The following is an 11,244-nucleotide window of genomic DNA, read 5'->3' on the forward strand; positions in this document are numbered from 1 at the left end:
GCTGAGCTTTTTTTTTTTTCTTCTTTTTTTTTTTTTAGCCAAAAGCAACACTTGTATTTGGCCAAAGATCAAACGATGAAACACATCTCTGTTATCCTCCCTCCTTCTGAGAGCTTACTATAAGGACACACACACACACACACACGCACACACACACACACACACTTCCTGTCTTTCCAAAACACCGGATGCAGCCTACCAGCCAGCAGGACATTAGTGTGTGTGTGTGTCTGCTCTGTTATGGAGTCCACAGACAGAAAAAAGGCTCTAATGAGGACTTTCCCTCGTGAATGGTTGTTTGCACATTTCAAGACGAGGATAGTCGAAAAATCTCGATATGTTATTTTTATGTGTGTGTGTGTGTGTGTGTGTTTTCCTGTCAGGAGCCTGTGGGGAAGTCTGTTGCATGTCTGCCTGCTGTGGTCTAAAGCCCAATTTATACTCCTGCGTAAAGTGCTCTGCGTAGCTACGCAGAGTCCTCTGCGTCGACGCAGAACCTGTCGAAGAGCCTCTGCGTCGTCTCCGGGTGCACGAAATATTTTTTAAGTGTCCGTCACTCCGTCAAGGGACTACGGAGACGGCAAGAGCTGCGATTGGTCCTCAGGACAGGCCGAGCTAAGCTGCTCTGTGCCGGCTCTCAGTGCGCTCCGGGCGTCCTGACAGAGGCGGAGCTGATCCCCGCCGATAACGCCGCTGCCGAACTATAAATACGTCATATCTTAACACACACAGCACATGTTTAGACTCTAAATGGCCAATTTCTCGCCTCAAATTATCTTAAAACTGCGTTCCGTGACACAGAAAAGTGAGAAACGGCCACTTTTTCAACAACAACAGTCTTTCTCTCTCTTTCTTTCTCGGACGCCATTGCTCACTGTAGCCAGAAGCACAACAACCTTGCGCAGCGACCCCTACTGATCGGGCGGGAAATTGCAGCGAGTGTCCGTCACCACGACGCAGAAGTATAAATGCTCGAGGCGTCTCCGTGGTGACGCAGACGGATAACGCATACGCAGTCGGAGAAGTATAATGTGGCCTTTAAGGCTGCTCATAAAGAGGGGGCTGCACTGAAGAAGGTGAAGGCCATGTGGGCTCCATTCATTAACAATATCATTCAAACCAATTAGGCTTCTCCACCCTAAGAATGGGTTTAACTTCTACAGCAAACAGTAGAATTAGCAGGCAATGATATAGTCACAGCACAAATTGCAATTAAAATGCAGGGGCAGCAGTTGACAAGTTGTGGCGTCCCCCTGTTTTGAAGCTTTGAGATGAGCGACTGGAAGCTCATAGAGATCAACGGCATCATCACCCACAGCGGTGTCCATTCATATGTGCCATGCTCTAATGTCTGTTGTGCTCTAAATGCGTACATCATTTACAAATATTACACCCTGTTATGTTTATAAACCTGATATGATCGATTGAGACCATCGACTAGTCAGGAAAATGTTTACTGACATTGTAAATCAAGTGAGTCACACCCTGCGGTTATTCAGTTTATAAGATGTTTACAGTCCATGGTAAGTTAATGATCAAATCTTCAAAATGGGCTTATAGATTAAATACATTAATGACAAAACAACAACTCACAGTTAAGATTAAACAACAATGATTGGTTAGATCAAAAATATGTAAAGTAAAACATATGATAGTTTAAGGCAATAAAAAAACAGGGCCTCTATGCAACATTTACAAATGTAGTGCTCATGCAGTAAACAACGTCAATGAATTTGATTTAGCTTGTGGTTAGCTTGAACCTATGACCCAAAATGAGGGTGCTAACCCTTTTCTCCATGCAGGGGCCACATAGAGCTGTGCAACACTGCTGATCTGTGATGTACAGGCAAACACGGAAACCTGTGTAACGTAACAGGACTGGACCCAGAAAACCACTAATTGACAAAAAAAACCTAAGACGAAAGCCTCGAGGCCAAAAAAGTGCACATAGAGCAGTTGACAAACGAAGACCAAATGCACAACAAGGAAAAGGGTGTGATTTAAATACACTGAGGAATCAAGGAGACGACAAACAGCTGTGATGAACAAAGGTGAAACAGGTTTGGGTAATCACAGAGAGGAAAAGTAAAGTGCACACAGGCAGGGACAAGAAAACTTAAAATAAGAGGGATTTTCACACTAAAATGACATATACCTGTATAATATACAGGTTGTACTTATGCAGTAGGCACTAAAGTTGCCATTTTTGGTGTTTTACCTCAACAAGCTGCAAGAAAAGTAACATCTTCAATGGTTTATGCAAAACATTTTTGCACTTCTACTCAAATGAATATTTTGGAAAAAATATTCAGTGTTGTTGGTCTGTTTGTTTTTTACAGGTTTATCTCCAATCTACATTTTCCATGCTAAACATAGATGTGGACATGCTGCAATCATTTCTCATTTACATCTTGTGAAAGGTTATTAATATGGAGGAAAAAGAACAGGAGGCTACTATAGGACATTTTATGTGTGTTATCATCATCAAAGCAGTGACCCTTTCATGTAAACATCTATTTAACAGTCTGCTGACTCTCATCTGACTCATTTAAAACTTAAACACATACAAATCACACAAACATATTGAACTGCTAACTCTAAAGTGCTCATTTACAAAAGTGCCACTGTCCTCACACTCTGTGGCGTTGCCATTTGACCTCGCCTGGAGGGAGGGGATCAAAAGACCATCTTAAAGATAAGCATCACGTGGTTGAAGTAACAACAGAAACCATACTTTTTTTTTTTAACAGTCACACTGCAGAGCCACAACTGTGTTTACCGTCGTCAGTGGTCACATTTTGAAGAATGCAGCGTGATTTGTAGGTCAAGCACGGCTAATCTGAGTAACAAAGATTGCAGTGTTTACATGTTTTTCGATGGGGAACAGGATAAGGTGATACCATTGGCTCAGTATAGTGACATCATGGCGGATGTGGAGGTGGGAAGGCGGTGAAAAAAGTGAAGGGATCTTCCCCCGGTGGTTGTCCAGTTGCTGGCCACATCAGAGCAGCTGAGGGGCGAGCAGACCGCAGCCGCTGCTCCCCTCCCTCTAATCCAGGGGTCACCAATGTGGTGCCCGCGAGCACCTGGTAGCCCACAGGGAGCCAATAAGGTGTATTGCATTGCATGTATCCATATGATCACTGAATTAATGTGTTTGCAGTTGAATGCATAATATTAATTATTTAAATTATTTTAAAAAAATGTGAATATGGTAGCCCTTCATATTATTCTTAACCCTTCAGGTAGCTCTCGGTCTCAAAAAGGTTGGTGACCCCTGCTCTAATCTGTGCTGGGGTAATCAGAAACACATGGCTCCCCATAATGACTCAAGTGTTGTCTTGCAAAGTAGAACAGGGCTGCGAGGGTCATGCACACACTGACTCACAGCCACAGTGAAGCTAAAGAGCTAACACTTCCCTTCACATGCTGCCGCACTACACCCACATACAGCTAACTAAACCACTGATAAGAAGAGTGTGAATAATCCTGACCCAGGCATCTGAGTCACAGAGGTTAGATGTTCTTGCGCGATAAACATGAGGAATCCTGCATCAACACGTATTTCTGTAAAAAGAATGAAAGGTTACATCTCTAACAACAAAGCTGACACAGTTTGATGGCCGCAGACATTAAGGGTTCAGTGCATAAAAACACACACCATCTGTGTATTTTCCCTGGGTTTGAGCAGACATATTTACTCTTGTGATCGTTTTTGTTTTCCATCCCACAATGTGGAATAATAAAGCAGCTCCCTCTCTCTCTCTTTTACTCTCTAGTGTTCCAGAGTGAGAAGCAGGAAGAAAAAGAAAGAAAAAAACTTTGGGTCAGCCTGTGGAATTATGTGAAAGCTGAAACCTCAAGCCACATTATGAAGTCTGAAGTCCCACTTTACTGCAAAGATAGCGGATGGATGGGTGTGTGAGGGAATGAAAGATGAGGGAAGATAAGTGGGTTACAGAGAAAAACAAAAGAATGAAAGGTTTAAAAGAAAGAAAAGTAGAGCAAGGCAGAGAGAGAAAGAAAAAACAGCATCTGATCTGCTTCCTATTAGCCATCAAAATCTTCTCCCCTAATACGCCGTTCCATAAAATTATGCTGACAAAGAGGGAAAATTTCAGGGCAATTTGAAGCCCCAGACAACGGCTCGTAAACCCTTCAATGTGCAAGAAGGGAGGGGAAATATAAAATATATAAAAATATATATATAAAAACTCATTACATTTCTGTCTATTTATATTGATTTGCATTTTCACATTTACGGAACAACTGAACACGTGTCTTTGAGAAGTGTTGTCTCCTAACACTGCTGGAATAACAACATGTCAGTCTGGCTCAAAGTAGTCGGGGATGTGACGGATGCAGCAAAAAGTCAAGTTAATAGTAGGTTTTAGTCTCATACGCCAACTTTAAAAACAGGCTCTGTGAGTCTCAAGAAGCGAACTTCAGCATGCTGCACTTTGAAAAACAAATGCAACCGATAAGTCCCGTCCTCTTTTGACAGCTCTGCTTTCAAAGTTTCACCCACCAAAACATTGAAAGTCATTGTCTGTGGTGGAACTTGGTTTCCTGCTCTTTCTTTTCCTTCTTTTCTAACTGGGTGTTTTTTGTCCTCAAAGTGACTCAGGTCAATCATGTGACTATTGATACTGTACATCTCATGCATATTGTCTATTTGACTCAAAATGGGACATATAGTACATCTTATATTGCATTGGAGAAAACCTGAGACTAATTATTGAGCTTATGGATTCCTCGGAAAAAGTCATTTTCTCACTTACTGACAATCAAGCAACCTATTTTTGTAACTTGTGAAGTTGCACCAAGGGCCATTCAAGAGTGCACAGGTGTGTAAATACTTTCACACCCTTTGCAAGACTGGAGAAAATGTATATGTTTTGTCTATGTGACTGTTACTTTTTTTAATTCCATTCTTTCAATTGTTCTTCTGAGTGTCTTTTTTTGGTCTTTAGGTGGAGTTACTTCTAACTTGTCAATTTACACATTGTAAGTCTGTGCAACTGCAAAAGGACTTTTGTCTATATTATAATGACAGTCTTAACTCACAGAGTGAGTAGATGTCACTGGAAATCTATAAACACACATTTGATGCTGGCATTTCCCCCGTCTTCTGGTTGCGCGCTGACCTCAGTTCTCAGCGGTTTTGGCTTGAGAATAGCACCAGCTCCATTTCCAGTAAATGTCATTTCATAGTTCCATTGGATTCTGACATTTCCACAGGGCTGAGAAACAACACTGAACATGTAAGGGGAACTGCAATCAGACGGCGTTCTTCATAAACAATGCGTCGACAAGGATAACAGAAGAAAACATAATTTTCAAATCTCGCCTGGCCATGTCTGGTGGACAGTAAAACAATTAGAACAAAAAGTTGTTTAATTTTTCTTATGAAAACCTCACACTCTACTTTTACCGCATGACCCATTATTGCTTGATCAATATGCTAATATAAGTTGTTATTTCCTGAATATCTCTTAAAAGATTATAGCTCAAATGGAGTGAAGCTTAATCCACGATCATGAATTTACGTGGGCACTGAAAAATTGTCGTCAAGTCAGTCCACACAGGAATCAATATTTTCAAGCTCTTTTAAGTGTAACTAGACTCCGATTTCTTTCTGCTTTGCATTGCAGAAAATATTTGTCTTTTTCCCCCTCACTCATAAATTTCTTTCTTCCTCTCCTCGCAGGGACTGAAATGGCTACCAGATGTGGTTCCAATCTGTTCATGTTGCCATGGGAACACATGGAATGGAGTAGGATTTTGGAGTCCAGAGCTTTTGGCTGACTCATAGGGCCTAGGATTTTAAAGCCTTGTTTCTATAGATTTGGCACAACAAGGGTGCACTAGCTCCAAGTTATGTTTAGACTGGCAGCTGAGATGTCATCGAAACCCCTTCCCACACTACTCACCCTGACTTCTTCAACATGCATTGTGTTATATTGTATAGTCGCTTTTTTGTGTTCTTTTGTGCCACCATGTCAAAGCATGTTCATGTTTCACACATCAATCTTCAATAGCAAGTCAATAAAATGAGCAAAACATGACTCTCAGAATACGGCAGAGGGGATAATATGAAAAGGCCAAGTTCCAAAATTACACACAGACCTCCTCCATTTAAAACAATTTAAAAGCAGCAGGCACAGAAATCCATCACAAGCACTGACACGTGATAAATCAGCCGGGTTTATCCTGAAATGCTGTGCAGTGTTGACACGCAACAGTCATTTCCAAGCTGTGAGTTTCCCACAACATGTCAGGGATTAAAAAATAGAGCATGTGTTGGTCGGATCTTCTCCATCTGTGAGCTGAGGATGGGCAGATGAAGGCAGTTGTGTCAACATTCCTCTACGTCTTGGCAATGAGTCAGACCTAAAGTCATTGTCACACTCAAAATTAGATGATCCACGTTGAGCTTTTAATATGGATTTTTATTGAAAAAAAAAACAAACTAAAAACTATAGGATTAATTTGGACCTAAACCAGATCAACTTGTAACCTACAGTATGCAAGTACCAATTCAAAATCTACAACCACTCTAAGTGATGCAGCATGTTCTTATTGACAGTATTACCATATTGTCATGCAGGTCCTGTGTGAGGTCTCTAATGGCAAATGCAATTTCTTTGTCTCAGAGCAAGAGCCTTTCCTAACACAAGATATCAGGTGCTTTTGTGTATTGAAAATAGGATGTCTAGACTCAACTTGCACCTAACTATAACATCCTGCAGGGTGTTCCTTAGGTATAAAAGTTTAGCTCTCGAAAGACATGGGCTCTGGGTCTTTCTTCAGCTATGACCACTTGTGTAGATTGACCTTTTCTTTGCAAAGAAGATAAAATCTTGTCGGCCAGCAGAAATCTCCATATCATTCTTCACCAGCAGCAGCAGATAATTTCCACAACAGGTTTGAGGAAAACTGATGGAATTTAGATTCAAAGAGGTAAAATAACAATATCAGACTAAAACATGTCATAGACATTAAGTGAAGTATTGACAAAATCACATAAAATTAGGAGCACAAAATGAAGACTGGTTAGTCAAGATCTCTTTCTCATCGAGACAATCATAAAATTGTCAGGACACAATATACACCACTTAGTAAATGTATTAGACCACCCAATACCATAAAAAAAAATAATAATGTGCTTTACTAGGTAAATGTTACGTGCTGGTTAAACAGAACGATTAGAGAGAGTTGGACCCGAAATGCAGAGGAGACAGTTGTAAGAGTTTAAACAGTATTTAATGGTGTTTACAGAGAATAGTGTGAGGCTATGAGGTAAGCTAACAGGGGAATAGGAGGAACGCCGATGCAGCCGAGTCGGGAAGAGTGTGAGATCAGGGCGAGAGTCAATGCTTGGGAAAATGTCCAGCAGAGAACGAACTCACTGGTTGTAGAGAAGGCAGGGAGAGGATCTAGATGCTGAGTGAAGCATAGAAATCTGTGGCACTTGGGAAATCCATGAAGTCTGTGGATTCCGTAGCTCTCAGGAGGCAGGAGATGTGGCGACCTGAGGGCAGAGCAATGTCGAGTCAAAACCAGGAGGTCAGAGTTGAGCAACAAGAGAGAATCGCAAGAACGTTACCGCTAGAGATGCAAGAACAATCTGAGCAGGTGGGGTGGAGCCGCCACAGGTGTAGCTGATCACCAGCGTTCTCAGAAAGTAGGTCAGCCACGCCTCCTGCAGAGAGGGGAGAGAGAGAACAGTACGGAAAAACCCACAAATGCCAGAATAATAGGTATAGTGTTGAGGAAGAGTGAGATTGTGACAGTACCTCCCCCTCAATGGGTGCCTCCTGGCGCCATGCCAGGTTTCTCGGGGTGGTTCCAGTGGAAGTCCCGCAGCAGGTCCTTGTCCAGGATGAAGTGGCGAGGAACACACAACGTCTCCTCAGGACCGTATCCTCCCCAGTTTAAGAGGTACTGGTGACCTCTGCCCCGGCTGTCCAGGATGCGGCTGATGGTGTATGCGTTCCCCCCATCGATGACCATGGGCAGAGGAGGGGGATTGGAGGGAGGGACTAGGTTGGACTCGGTGACGGGTTTGAGCAGGGAGACATGGAAGGTGGGATGGACGTTGAGAGACTAAGGAAGCTTGAGACGAACGGCAGTGGGGTTGATGCGGTCGAAGGGGAAAGGACCGATGAAGGGGGGGCCCAGTTTCCTCGACTCAACTTGGAGAGGGAGGTCCTTGGAAGATAGCCACACCTTTTGACCAGGTTAGTAGGGGGGAGCAGGGGTCCAGTGACGGTTAGCCTGTTTCTGTGACTGTAGGGAAGAGCGTTGAAGGGCAGCCTGAACCTGTCTCCACACCAAGTGGCAACGGCCGAGGTTTGCCTGGACCGAGGGGACGGCGATTTCGTCCTCTTGGAAGTCGAAAAACAGGGGTGGTTGATAACCCAGGGAGGCCATAAAGGGAGACATGCCAGTGGATGCAGATGTGAGGGAATTATGGGCATATAGGTCCAGCTTGGAGAAGACATGCGCCTTGTTGAGACGGCTTAAGGCAGTATCAAGCAGAGGCAGGGAGTATTTGTTTGTGACGGAGATCTTGTTGAGGTACACGGCCACAGAAGACCATCCTTCTTGGAAACAAAGAAGAATCCTGCTCCAACCGGTGACGATGACGGTCGAACGAGACCTGCTGCCAGGGACTCATTAAAATAGTCCTCCATACTTTTACGCTCTGGACATGAGAGGTAATAGTGTCAACTGGAAGGAAGAGTGGCCCCCGGGGAGCAGGTCGATGGCGCAGTCGTATGGCCGATGGGGCAACAAGGAGGAACGCCGATGCAGCCGAGTCAGGAAGAGCGTGAGCTCAGGGCGAGAGTCAATGCAGGGAACAAACTCACTGGTTGTAGAGAAGGCAGGGAGAGGTTCTAGATGCTGAGTGAAGCGTAGAAATCTATGGCACTTGGGAAATCCTTGAAGTCTGTGGAGTCTCTACCTCTCAGGAGGCAGGAGACGTGGCGACCTGAGGCAGAGCATTTGTGAGCCAAAACCAGGAAGTCAGAGTTGAGCAACATGAGAGAATCACAAGGACGTTACTGCTAGAGATGCAAGAACAATCTGACACTGGTGAATGGGCGGCTCAGGCTTAAGAATCCTCCTGACTGCAAATCAGGAGCAGGTGGGGTGGAGCCAACGCAGGTGTAGCTGATCACCAGCGTCCTCAGAAAGTAGGTCAGCCACGCCTTCTGCAGAGAGGGGAGAGAGAGAGAGCAGCACGGAAAAACCCACAAATGCCAGAATAATAGGTATAGTGTTGAGGAAGAGTGAGATAGTACATTTGAAAATGCATGGCCCATAATAATAATGAAAAATTTTTACTGCTACACACTGGTGATTAAACCTTATTATTATTTTGATAATTACCAATGCTGTTTATTTAGGGCAGCTGTGGCTTTGGGTGGTGGTCTATGTTACACACTGTGTATGAAAGACCAAATTGTCTGCAACATTTTCTGCCATGAGCCAATATGAGAACAAAGTGTCCTGCCCCCCAGCATGTTCAAGTCTCCTGCAATATAAAATATAGACATACAACTGCACTCATCATAATATGACAACCTCTGAAAAATACATCTGTGAGCTGTGGGTCCAGAAATTAGATGTTTCTCTTTGTCAGTACTGCAAAGTGTAATATGTATGTGATCAATCATTTGTTTGCTAGACTACTACTAGAATGATCGACCTAAGACTGGATCAATGCAGGCATGTTGAATGAATTTAAAACCAGATTTGGAAACTTAACTCAAGACCTAATCACATGAACATGCATGCCTTCATTCCAAACGTAGAATACCATGTAGAAAGACAGTACAATCCAAAACAAAGCTTTGTTTTCTGCTTCCAATTTCCAATCACATGACCTATCCAGCCATCCTTACATCCATCCATGCTCCTTCATAGCCTTGTGGCCTGATCCTGGCTATATACATCTTCTCCGCTAAAAGAGGATGCATATGTGGCATGTGATTAACTCCTCAGCACAGAGTTTCCAATGTCTTCGTCCTCTGAAAGGGGCTCTTGTCATCATTGCCCCCCCCCCTACAATCCACCAAATCAACAGTCCCCTGGTTCCTTCAGGTTCTTTGACAAAACACCTCCATAGGACTCCTATGCCTTGTCCAATAGTTCAGTCGCCAAATGTTAAAGCAGGCCCTTCTTTATAAAAATGTTCCATAAGCCTATGAAAAAAGGCACAGGCCAGTCAGACTGTTCATACTGTAACAGTAATATTATGCAAAGTTTTGGTAAGTGGTATCATAGTAGTACTGTGCAATTATGTTTGTATGTTTTTTTAATGTGAGGCAATAACAATTGACAAAGAAAACAAACCAAGAAAATGACAGAATTCCTGCGCAGCAATTAATTCCATATAATTACACTCTGCATCATGGAGTTAAGTGTTACACAAACAATTGGATCAACAGAAAAAAACTACAAAGCTGCTGTAAACTTCACAGGAGGAAGGTACTCATACAGACTTCAAAAGAAGTGACATACCAAACAACAAGCAAATGCAAAAGAAGGCCAGTTCAATGACACCAAAACCAAAAAGAAAATAAAAGACAACAGTGGAACCAAAAAAAAGTCATATAAGCACAGCTTACAAGGACAATAAAAAGTACACAATGTATACAAGTAGAAAAAGTTGAAAAACAACACAAAACTTAGAAATGTGATGAATGTGATGTACCTTGATAAAATTATATAAAACCACAGTTTATTTTGTTCAAATCAGCCATGTTGTAAAATATAAATTCGTCCAAAATACTACCTTTATGTCATTTTAACCTCCTGTTTGACGCATTGCCAAAGCTCATGTTGTAAGTGTTGCATTTAAATAGCTTTGTCCCACTTAAAACCTGACTGGTATTAGAATAATCACTTAGTAAAGACATTTAGGTCAACTCCACTTAAACTGGTCCACAGTTGAGGCAGATTTTAACACTCAATGCACAGTACCATCTCGTCTCATAGTCTATAAGGGCAACATTGAGATAAAAGCACCTTGTTACATTGGCATAGGTTTACTACCGTAAGGTCATGTGATCATTACTGGACAAAACATCTTTGACATTTCCTTTTTTACTTCAAAGTCTATTTGCATATACCAATACATGTCATATGATCACACAGCTCATTATGTACTGACCTACTTTCTTTTCTTAAGTTAAAATAGCAACAAAAAAATGTCGGTCTGCTCCTCACCTG

This window comes from Microchirus variegatus, assembly GCF_963457635.1.
Source record: "Microchirus variegatus genome assembly, chromosome: 18".
Lineage (NCBI taxonomy): Eukaryota > Metazoa > Chordata > Actinopteri > Pleuronectiformes > Soleidae > Microchirus > Microchirus variegatus.